Genomic DNA, 13,081 nt, shown 5'->3' with positions numbered 1-13,081 from the left:
AATCACCTTATTCAGGAAATGAGTTCCGCGGTCCGACACTAATTCTTTCGGTGGACCAAACCGGCATATTATCTGCTCTAAAAGGAAATTAGCAGTTTCTTTAGCATCATCTTTCCTTGTTGCACGTGCTTCTGACCACTTTGTGAAGTAGTCAGTTGCTACAATGATGTATCGCTTTTGCGTAGTCGATGACGGAGTAATAGGACCCACAAAATCTATTCCCCACTTCTCAAATGGAAGTATCGCCATAATAGGGGTGAGTGGTCGTTTCCTATTCTCTCGACTATCATGTCGTTGGCAAATATCGCATCGCTTAACATACGCAAACGCATCCTCGAAGATGGCAGGCCACCAATAACCTGCTCTTAAAGCCTTTTGTGCTGTAAGCCGTCCAGCAAAATGGCCACCGCAAGCAGAATCATGGCACTCTTCCAAAATGAACGGCACCTCGTCAGGCGTCACACATCGGTGATAGATATCATCAACCCCTTGCCGATATAATGTACCTGCGATCAAGGCGAACTTTAACGCTTGCTGCTTAATTTTCCTTTTCTCGGCCTTAGATAATTCGGATCCCGCCTCTCCCGTTGATAAATAATGCGTTATTGCAGCATACCAGGAGGGAATAGATGCCGTATCTATTTTAAATATCATCTCCATGCCACTACCTTCAGCCACAGATTCTTTCGGCTCCCCAAAGTCCACTAGACATTCCACGATGCCTTGCAACCTTGGTGGCTTACTCCTGATTTCATAATCAAATTCCTGCAAAGTGATCAACCACTTCGCTAAACGATCAGGCGGCTGTAACTTATTCATCAATAGTCGAAGTCCCTCCGCCTTCGTATAAAGCACGACTTTCTCATAGAGAATGTAATGCCTGAATTTCTTGGTCCCAAAGACCATCGCTAGACACAATTTCTCCATGTAGGTGTAATTGAGTTCGGATACCCCCAGCTTCCGACTAGCAAAAGCAATCGGGTGGTACCACTTCTCTTCCCAAATTTGGGCTAAACAGCAGCTGATACTATACATGGTGGCTGCTGAGAATATATAGAACACCTCACCTCTTTTAGGTGCTTTTAAAACGGGCGCTCTTGCTAGCTCTTGTTTCACATCCTCGAATGCTACCCTACAAGGGTCACCCCATACAAACGAACAGCTAAAGGACAATAAATTTGTAAGTGGCAACGTTCTTTCTGCTAAGGCGTTAATGAATCTACGGTAGTAACCAACCGAAGACAGAAAGCTATGAACTTCTTTCGGAGTGCGTGGTGGACCCATGGCAACTATAACTTTGACCTTCTCGGGGTCTGTCGCAATTCCTACCGAACTGACCACATGGCCCAGCAATAGCCCATAAGGTACTCCAAAAGCGCACTTCCGTGGGTTTAGGGCGATGCAAAATTGTCTCCAGCGCTCAAAGCATTTTCTCAAAATGATCAACTGCCTTTCCCTCACGGTGGCGGCCCCTAAGTCATCAATAAACACCCTCAACTCTTCAGGGGATATGTCACCGAATGTCTTATCGGCTGTTCGTTGCCACGAACCAGGCGCATTGCATAAACCAAAAGCCATCACGTGGTAAGCAAAAGTACCAAATACAGTGATGAAAGTTGTTTTCAACTTGTCCTCTTCTGCAATTGCCATTTGGTTGTATCCTGCAAAGCAATCCATAAACGAATATATCTCCCTACCCGCTAATTGATCCAAAATCTAGTCAATAAATGGCAATGGGTAGTAGTCCTTAACTGTCTGCTTATTCAGCTCCCTAAAGTCTACACATAAACGGATCTGATTATTCTTCTTCTTTCTAATCACAACTGGCGAACACCATTCCGTGTGTTGCACAGGAAAAATCAAACCCGCTTTTCGAAGCTTCTGTAACTCCTCAAACAGCCCGTCCCTCAGTTCGAAAGGCATACGCCTTACTTTCTGTCGGACAGGACGACTGCCCTCTTTCAACGGAATTGTATGAACAACAAGACTAGGAGGGATGCCTCTCAACTCATCATAACTCCAGGCAAAGATATCACGGAATTCCTGGATCAAGGCCACATAGTCCTCCCTTTCTGCTGAGCTGAGCATAGAACCTAATTTGATTGGCCGCGAATCATCGAGCGTACCAAGGTCTAGCTCGATAACATCTGCATCTCTTATACGATCTTGGGCCTCTATCGGCTCGTTCAAAGTGATCTGATAGATGTCCTCCGTGGTGGATCCCTCTTTGGACTCATCGCTCGATGATGTCTCATTGGCAGATAAATCTTCTAATGTCTCCAATTCTGTAGAAGATAGAGGAGCTCTCTCACTCTGCGGGGACTCAGGATAAGCATCAACCACCACACGCTGGGCACCTCTGTCGAATATCAATCGACCGGCGGGTATATCCACTTGGCAATCCGCTTGCAAGATCCAAGGTCGTCCAAGTAATACTTGGTAACTTGGCCGCCCTGCAAAACGAATCACCCTAAAGTCCAACATGCATTCTACATTTGCAACAGTGACGTGGACCTTAGTAATGCAGCCTTCCGGCTGTCTCAAACTGTCATCTGCCATTCTGAGAATTGTGGAGGTATCTTTCTGAATCGCAAGACCTAACCTTTCCATCAGTTCAGAACTCATAATGTTAACAGATGATCCCGTGTCGACAATGGCATAATCTACTAATATCCCATCGACATAGGCTGCAACCCTTGGGCAATGCTTCTCAGCATGCTCAAACCAGTCATCACCAACTCGCGCAATACCCAAAGGTTCTACGATATACCCGGTACGTAGGATCTTTCTAAATTCCTTACGTACTCCTGGGGAAAGCTTAATAAGCTGCAAAAGGTTCACATCCGGCTTGACTTCGCAAAGAGAGCCCGCCAAATCGAATTCATGATAGTTCGAAAGAGCTCGCTTTTCACGCCAAATCATCCGCTCTTTAGGTCGCTGAACTGGCTTTATTGCCTCTTTCTTAACTTTCACCTTCTTCTTTGGTGCTTTCTTATCGGCTTTACTCTCTACGGGCTTCAAAGGTCCCCCTTCTAGGGCAGGATCCAAAACTTGCGTTCCTTTGTCGCCTTGTTTAGGGTTTCCGTCGACAGGCTTATCCATGTCGGCTTCTCTACCCTTTTTACCTCTTGTAAGGACAGCTCGTAGATTAGAGGTTTCAGCATCATTAACGCGTACAGTCTCAATCAAACTAACCCCACTACCACTTGGTAGCTCTTCCACTGTAGTCTTTGGTCGTTGAAGTATTTGTTTAGGCCCATTTTCTGGCTGGGGGTCATTTCCTTGGGCACGATGATTAACAGGCCCTGGTTGCCGACTTCCACGCTGGAGAAAACTGATCTTACTCCAGCAAGTAGCTGCTAAATGGCCGGATTTTCCACAAATGTCGCACTTAACATTTGGGCAATTTCTTGGATAGTGCTGCCCGCCACACCATTTGCAACTAAACCTCGACGGTGCACCCTCCTCCGGGTATCTACTTCCTATCAAATTTTGTTGTTTTTTAAGGAAGTTGACATCAACAGCTATTTGTCGATACTGCTCCGTAATCATGTCGGTATAATGCTTCATCATGTCCTTAACCTCGCCAAGAACATTGGAAGAACTCGACTCATAGCCTTGGTCATTACCATGTCGCTCCATCGGCCTAACAATCCGATTAGGCACAGGCTGTTGAGCTAGAGGCATGGTATTAGAATTGACCGCCTGGCCTCCACTATTTGGAGCCATTTGACTGCCCGTCGACATCGACATGCTAGGGGGAGCTGGTAATAGAGGGACATTCTGTATCATGTTCCCTCTCCCATTAGGGTTAGCCATCGCTATCCCTTAGCCACTACTGCCATTGGCTATCGCCATATTGTTTCCCAATACTAAACCCATATTCGAATTGCCTCGAGAAGCATAAGCTGCTTGTAGTCGGGATTCCACCTCTTGTGCTCGTGTAATGGCAGTGTCTATATCCCCCAAGGGGACACTACTCAACTGCAATTGGATATTGAAGTCCAACCCATGTAGAAAATATTGCAATTGGGCAGCTGCGGGGATAGGAATAGAGGTGTCCAACTTACGGAAGACCTCTTTTATCTTCTTCGCATAAGCACGAATATCCTCATGTGGATCTTGGCGGGTCACGTTGAGTACACGCAACCAATATTGCCCACCCCTTTCAGGGGCAAACTCCCTTCGAAAAGCTCCATAAAATGCATCAATGTTCAATATGGTTCCGGCTTCTAAACCATGATACCATATAGCGGCTCTTCCTTTGAGAGTCATATTGAAGAACATCATCAAATGTCCTTCCTCTTGAATGCGACAGTTAAACATCAGCTTTTGAAACTCCCTAATGTGGAGTTCCGCATCTTCCTCAACTAGCCCATTAAAAATGGGTAGCGGGTAACCTAGAGCCGGCAAATCCGTCGTTCCTGCTGGAATTGCAATAGGCTGCGCCATGACGCGGATTGGATTTGTACTAGGAATAGGGGACGGTGGGGTTACACCTCCCGTACTTGACGTGGACTGACTTATAGAAGAAAGGGGAGCACTAGAGCTTCCACCTTCTCCTAACTTACTGCTTGTGGTCCTAAGACCACTAGATCCACTCCCTCGTAAGGGTTCAGCACCGCTACGCTTAGGGGAATATCTCCTAAAAATTTCAGCACGTCGCCTAGCTCTTTCGTCTCTTTCTTGCTTTTGGATTTCTGCTAGACGATGCTTATCAATAAATAACGAATCAAGCTCAGTATCCTTTGGCATAAACTGCTAGTTGGTCCTTAAACAACCAGGATTCGAGAACCGCCACTTTTAAGCAGCTCCCGGCAGACGCACCACTGATGGACCTAAAAACGGGCCGGCACTGGCTCATGCACTAGCCGGACCTCGTCACTACGCACAAGACAACCCCTCGGCCTCGCGGCCAGGAGCGTCTATCAAAATCTCTGCCTTCCTAAACATTGTGTTTGTAATACGTTGTAGTCCAACTGATCCTAACCCAATATTGCTCCTCAGAGGGAGTCCCTTTCACATAGCCAAAAGGCTCGAATCACACACACATGGGGTTCCTCCTACGGCTGAATGCCGTCAACCCTCTGCGACTCTCCTACACCTTGGGGATTGGCCCCTCGATGCGCCGCTCAACATTTAGACATTTCGCACAAACGTCACTCAAGGTACCAAATAAACGTATCCAGGAATGTACCGTTGTCCTTACTTGACTTCCCATTTATGATCCCACGACTAGCCTACAGCATAGGAACCTCACACTCTCAACGGTGGGTCACAGGCCTGTTGAAAACAATTGCTATGCATATCTAGGAGCTAACTCTGATACTTTTAATTTCCTCAAAAATGATCATGCAAAGAGGTGGATGCCTAATGCTCAAACATTTTAAAAACCAGCAGCGTGCAAGTGCAAAACATCTCTTTCATGCTTTTCTTTCTAACCGCTTTGTGCTTCGCTGCAACACCTAGCACCGAAGTGATCTTCGTGCTACTAGGTTTTAATTCTTATCATTATTATTCCGTCCTAGATGCAATGCATATAAAATCAGCAAATTATTCCTCATGCTCAGCGTCATTTAACCATTTTTTTCCACAACTCTACCCTTCCCCGTTGATAGTGCATCATTGCATTCATTTCTTTTAGGGTTTCCTTGTCATTTTATGTGGAGAAAGGAAGGAAACACGCACTAAAACATATAAACAAGGCTGAACTGAAGCATAACTTCATGCCCCAGCCTTGCTATACATCAACAAACATAAATCCTATTTTTCTATATTTTTCGTAGCCCCAAATGTATTTTTCCCCTATTCTTCATGGTGTTTTTATCATTTTTCCCCATTTTCTTCATTTTCTTGTATTTTTTTTAAATTGCTGAAAATGAAAACCAGTTTGTGGGCTGTGGCCCTTAGTTCATTTGCAACAAAATTGAAAGATTAGTTGATGTGTATCGACGGTGTTCCCCATTTATATGCCCAAAACCCTTGTTTTCCTTTATTTTTATGGTTTTTCGTGTCTCGGTTCCCTATTTTCTACTATCCCACACATGTTTTCCAGATTTTTAAATGATGAACAGCTAGAAACCAACTCAAAGCACGACATACTCAAAACTCAATCCATATGAACACATTTTTATCAACCAAATTTGCATCAAAAGACCATTTTCTTTGTAAAAACAATTATTACCGTGTCTTGCGGGTTTTTTCATTAAATTTGGCACGTCCCACGATTGATTTCCAGCCATGAATTCTGCTTGGAATCAGCAATCTACAACGGTTTTGCATTGCTCTTTCATCCCGTCAAGAATCGGCATCCATCCAGCCGTCCATCTCCATCCTATTCCTTCAAGCACGAACGGGGGCCAAGAGGAGAGAGAGAGAGGAGAGAGAAAGACTGATTTTCTCTCTCTTCAACCAGTCCACCATTGCGGGAGCCGAGACCGGCGATTTGATCGGCATGATGTCTTGATCCGGCCTGGAGGCTCGTAGCTATGGCTTATGTGTAAGCCCTGCAATCGATTGGGGGGGGGGGGGGGGGGTCGCGTTTTTTTCGGCGCATGCAGGTCGTCAACCTCCTCTCGTCCTCACGCGAAGTTTTTTTGTGGGGGGGAAGCCCCCAAAGGGCACCCCCCACTAACTATGCCTTTTCATTCCACAAATTTTGGCCCTTCTTGCGGGCGGTCGGCCGGTTTTGGGCAATCTTGAGCATCCGGCATCGAAACTGAGTTCTGGAAATTTCTGTGAGTTCGTCTCGGACCCTCGGACAGGCCTGCGGTTTCACTGACTGGCACGGGCGCACGGAAAAATTATGGAAATTCACGGAGTGTCGCATGGGCGCCCGTCAAGCACTTAATGCTTAAAATCGTCCTAGGTCGAGCTGCCGCCTTCGTGGTTGAGCATTTTCCCCCGCATTTCCATATTTTTCTTCTATTTTTAGGCATGTTCCGGGGCCTAAAATCCATCCTTCATCTATTGAGCAGTAATCGTGTAATATCCATAGCCATCGTAACAACAACTAAATAACTTGGTTTCCTATCATATATAACATGAAAATCAAGAACACACTCAATATGTAGTATTATTATGTGTACTTGAGATACAATTCCTTCTAGTTGTCTTAAACTATCATCGTTAGCCATTTTTAGGATAGTTGTAACATCCTTTTGAATGGGTAAACCAAGTCTCTCCAGTAAAACCATACCCATAATGTTTATGTACGCTATCATAACATTTTCTATCAAGCTGCTATCAACATGTAGTGGAGCTTTGCAAATGGCTCATTATGATAAAAAATTACATCAGCATAACAATATGATCTAACTAGACCACATCATAAATTTCCTATTAGTTGGAGACAACGCCATAGCTAACAAAACAAGTGTATTAAGCTTTGATAATTATGGGTAAATTAACTATTTGTGTTGGAGCCTATTTAGCACTTGGTAGTGCTCACCATGTGTTGAGATATCGAGCTCCACTTGTGATATGCCAGGGTGACCATTGTGTATTTATGTCACCGACTTGTCAGTTGCAGATGCGGTTGGTACACCGCCCATGAATAATAGCTACATGATAGCTATCCTTATCTACTCTAGTTTGTGGCTCAGTTAGTATGCCACCTTAGTTAGAGTGCTAATGTTAGTGGCATAGATGGTCTAAAAATACTAGGTTCTTGGAAAATTTTGGTCTATTTTTTATATTATTTATTATAAAAAATCCTAAAAAGTTAGGAAAGCTTCTAGATTAGGATGGCATGCAAAAAACAAGTTGCCTTTTTAGCGAGTTTTGGGATTTTTCATAAAAAAGAAAGATTGGTGAAATCGCACGTGTCGCGATTGCAATTGATAGATTGAAAACTACACTTTGAACTAGAAGAAGAAGAAGGAGTGAACTAAGAGATTCTGGACCAGGTGTCCTAGAGTTTTACCCCCCTTTTAAAGCCAACGAAGCCATGATATTTGGGTTCCAAGCAATAGAGAGGAGGCTGTTATTTTGATCCATGTTTTTGGTCTACGAGCGAGCTCAAGAGATTTAATGCTTGGAGAGTGCTTCTAAGTAGTGTTAGACAAGGGATTCCAAGTTTTATGAATAATATTCATTCGATTCATTGTTCTTTGTCTTTTTTGTGTTTACCTCTTGTCTATTCTTTTTCTTCTCTTCCATCTCCTATCTCTACTTCCTTCTATCTCTGATCCCTAGTGGATATGACCTTTTGACAAAAACCCCTCTGGCATTGGTGAACCGGCATGAAAGGTCATTAGAAGAAGGAAAGAAAATATGGGAGAACATTCGAGCACAATTTCCAATCATGTTTTGCAGCAGTGCAAAATATGAACATGCTTATGCATGTACAACAACAACAATACGTGATGTAGGCTTCTGCTCAAACAGAAACTGTTGTGATGAATGCTTTGCAAGTAGTTGAGCATGAGATGAAGTTGTTCACTAGCAGGAATGTATCTACATATGTACATACCTATGCTCAAAAGATGGAATTCGTTGGATTAGATCAACTTGCATGGAGCCTATATTTTGTTTGGATCACTGCACATGAACTAAAAGCACGAATTACTGAATTATACATGCAGGATGTTGAGTGGGTAGCTTCTAAGAAGACACTCAGGAAAGAATTTTACATTGAAGATACTAGTTTGATTACGCACAATACTTTTCAGTAATGGGTTTTACAACCCAATAAGGGCCTCATGGCTATAGAATTGTTAAGAGAATTTAGAAGTTGATTTGAGCAGTTGGACCTTGCAAAATAGCAAGCTCTTGCAAGTCAGAAAATTGAATTATTTCTACAAGCAGCAGATCCTGAGCTTCAAGAGAAGCTTGATGATTTGCTAGAGGATCATACTATAGAGACAGGTCTTAAAACAGAGTGGAGACATGTCAAGGAAGCTGTTACTACACTTGTAAAAAAGCATAGAAGAAGAGAAAGATTGCATATCTCTAACTTTTCCATTGTTACGAGTAAAACAAGTGATGTATCTGGTAAGCCATCCACTTTTGTGGCTAGCCCTATGGCTGTACTTGCTATTGTTCCCTCTGTCAGGGAAGATGTATTATATGAATTGGTCAAAGGCATGCGGGATCTTCAATTGAAGGTTGCAAAATTGGATGAGAAAGGACAAGAGGAAAGGGGACCAACAGCAGCTCCTAAGCCAAGGAAAAGATGTATGTGGTGTGATAGTTTACAGCATGAGAGAAAGGATTGTGTAGCCTATTAGGAGGCCTTGGCACAACAGCTCATCTTTTGGAAAGATGGCAAGATCCATGCACAAGAAATTGGATTTCCTCTTGCTTTGAATTTTGGAAAGGGAGGTATGCAGAAGTTGTTGGGAGACTTGGTTGTCTGAAATGCTTATGGGGCTATACATGCTTCTACTTTTGGTCTATAGTTGGATAGAATGCATGGCCAAGTGATGGTTGCTCCAAAGGCTGAAATATGGACACATGCTTTACATGCAACTAGAAAGAGAAAGGTTACCGATAGTGAAATGTCTCATGCAGGGCAAGGCATTCATGACATAACCGGTTGGGAATCACTGGTAGATACATATTCAGTGTATGCATATTTAGCAAAGGTACAAAACAAAGATGTACTTGTGGAAGAGAAACAAAAGAGAGATAAAGATAATGCAAGGACATCTAAAAGAGTGACAAGAAGAAGTGTGGATGAGCCTAAAGCTACAAATCAACCACCTCCTAAGCATGTTATGGAAGATGTCAGTTAGGAGAAAAAATAGGATAGCAAACAAGAGGGAAAAAAGAAGGGCAATCAGTCAAGATATAAGTTGCAGTTTGACATTGAGACAGCCACAGATCTTAAGAAGGTTCTTTAAGAATGGATCCTAAACAGCCGGGTGGAATTCACCTTGAGAGAGGTGCTTGGCAACGCTAAGTGAGAATTTCATGATGAGGTCATTGACATAATTAAGAGGAATCGTTAGTTTCTTGGTGATACCACTAGTGCATTGTTGCAATTTGAAGAGAAACTTGGTTTTTTGGGTATTCGAGCTAAATATGAGCATAAAGTAAGTACTGGATTATCTACACAGGATGCTACTAATCAGTGGAGAGCATGCAAAAAAGAGAAAAAAGTGGCTAAAAATGAAGTCTTGTAGAATAATGCATGGTGGAGTAAGGTAGATGCAACAATATGGGGAAGAGACTCTAGGATTTATTCCTCGAAGTCATTATACAATAAATCCTTGGACCAGGCTACCACTGAAACAATAGTGAAAATAGGGGAATGTGAAACTCCTTGTGTTTCTTTGCTTGACCATGGGTCTAAGATTAATGTTATTGAATGTGGATTGTATGAGAATGGTGCATGGCCTGTGGACATTGATCATGGTCAGTGTATGAGGGCTACACATAATTCTTTGGGAGAGATTTATGTTGCGTGTCCTAATGCGAAAGTGGCGATTGGTGATGTAGAAGAAGAGCAGCACTTCTTGTGCAAGATAAATCCTCATATGCAATGATTTTGGGAAAGCCTTATACTATAGGAGTGCATATGGAAACAAAGGTGCTTGATGATTGTTTGCTTATGCAAGAGTCAGAAGCAAGGATAGGAGAAAAGCAGTCCAATTTCTTAGTACTGTTTGTGTTAATCATCCTAGAAATCGTGATATGCTTTGAGACTCTCCTTTGGCTCCAAATGCAAGGGAATTCAAAGACCTAGATTTTCATCAAGCATTTTTGTAATGCGGGGCTACAGTAGTGCTGATCAGAGGATGAACTCACCTCTTGATGGAATGAAGCATGTATTTACTATTGGTTATTCTCAGTTTACTGCAAATATTTCATGTTGGTTTAAGCCTATGGAAGCTATGTGCAAGGCTGAATGCATATCTATGAAATGGGCTACTAAGGAAATGAAAACATTGGGGTTGTTAGCTCAAAATGGAGGCATTTCATGCATCTTTTATGGGCTGAATATTAACAACACTATGGCTAAAATTTTAGCAACTATACATGCAAGAAATGAGGCTGAAAATAGAGTGTTGTCAGTATATTCTTTGGACATGTATGATGTTACAGCATTGTTTGCTCAACAAGAAGGATTACAATGGGATGAAGCACTTGTGGATACAAAGTATAAGACAGTTGAAAAAAAGGTGAAGCCAATTGCTTTGCCACTTCCACCAGAAAGTGAGGGTCTGTATGAAAAAGTGTCAAGTCAGCCAAGGTTACGAGATCCTAAAGATATAGGTCATTAGTTTACGTCTAAAACATTATAGGAATTTAAAGTTTGTATAGAAGGGTTTCTTTTGCCTGTGCTGAAAGAGACTGTTTTATGCATAAGTTGGCTAGGCATGGAAAGGAATTTGCATTTCAGCCAACTGAAATAGGTTGTGTGGATCCAAATATTGTCTCTCCTATGGTAATATTTACTATGCCACATGTACCATGGAACTTGAGGTCTATTGTAGTGCCTAAAGCTTACTTGCCAAAGCTAATGGATTTGCTAAATGAAAAGATTTGCATAAAGATCTTGGAGCCCTCTTTAGCCCCGTACTCAAATCATTGGTTTACTGTGCCCAAAAAGAATGGGGCTTTGAGATTTATTCAAGACATGTAACTCATCAATAAAGTGACAATAAGAAATGTGGGTGCAAGTCTTGTGGTTGATGAATTTGTAGAGGCTTTTGCAGACAGAGCAATCTATTCTTTGGGTGATCTTTACTCGGGGTATGATCAGTTTTAGCTTGCAATTGAAAGCAGGAATATCACAACCATGAAGACTCCCTTGGGGTTAGTACGGATGTGTACTCTCTTGCAAGCTGCAACAAACTCAATGGTAGACATGTCAAATTCTATGAATAAGGGACTCATGTATTTTATACCACAATTGACAATGCCCTTCTTGGATGCTGTTCCAATCAAAGCATGTGTAGTGGATAAAAAGAATGAAGAGATGGATGCTCATGGGTGCATATAGTTTTTTGCAAACCATATTGTGGATTGTGATAGGATTTTGATATGTCTAGAAGAGGTGTATTTAAATCTTTCTAGAGTTGAAGAGGTTTTGATTGTTGGGCATATGTGTGGGCCCTATGGGCAAAGACCATCACCAGTAAAAATAGATTGGATTGATAGAATGCAAGATGTATGCATGAATGTATCAGAGGTGCATAGATTCTTGGGTGCATGTGTGTTCTATTTGATATGAATTCCTCACCTTACACATGTAGTTGATGCTCTATATCAGTTTCTGAGGAAAGGTTAGAGATTTCATTGGGAAAGGAAGCATCACAAAGCAATGAAGAAATTAAAGCATATCTTAAAACCAATTCCTATATTGAGAAAGGCTGACTATTCACTGGTGTGTAGATCGGTCGTTGTATGCTCGCGTAGTGAATCCCGGAAGGTCCCAAGAACAATGAACTCTACTTTTTGCACAAGTTACAAGGTAAAAAGCATGAACGACAAGAGCAAGAGACCAATTGGGTGCAATCTCCCCCCATGCCTTGTGTGAGCGCTTCACAAAGCATGTATTTTTATGTATATTTCCATCTTCATGCTCAATAATAGCCCAATTTACAAAAATATATTAAGCTTTTAGCTTTTGATTTTGCTTTTACAAAAATAGGAATAAAGCTAATGGACGATGCCCATAGAGTCTGGCACTCCCAATACAATGTCCAAATAGAAATAACATAACCGTGCACATGGCCGCATACAAAATAATAATAAATAATAGATGCCTCAATAGACATGATAAAATATAGGCGTGGCGCCTATCAAAATATAATCCATAGATCGAATACTCGCTATCCACCAATGCTTTCCTCCGCTACTGCTGCTATCTCTACACATCAACTGAAGCATTCACAATCGTTAGTAAAATAATACAATTAATACGACAAAAGTGAATACCTAGCAGACTTCAGCTACATAAATAAATCAACTGGTTAGAAATAAATCCTAACCTTAATTTATTACGAGTGCGCACTCTAAACTCATAAATGTTTATTAATTTAATATGTATTTTGCGGAATCAACCGCTATGGAATCACCCATGTACACACTAAATTAATGAAACACCTGAAAAGGACAGGGGTCCCCATCA

This window comes from Lygodium microphyllum, chromosome 9 (genome assembly GCF_053477565.2).
Source record: "Lygodium microphyllum isolate KBCC chromosome 9, Lygodium_microphyllum_v1.1.10, whole genome shotgun sequence".
NCBI classification, from domain to species: Eukaryota; Viridiplantae; Streptophyta; class Polypodiopsida; order Schizaeales; family Lygodiaceae; genus Lygodium; species Lygodium microphyllum.
Note: the sequence above shows the minus strand (reverse complement) of the source record.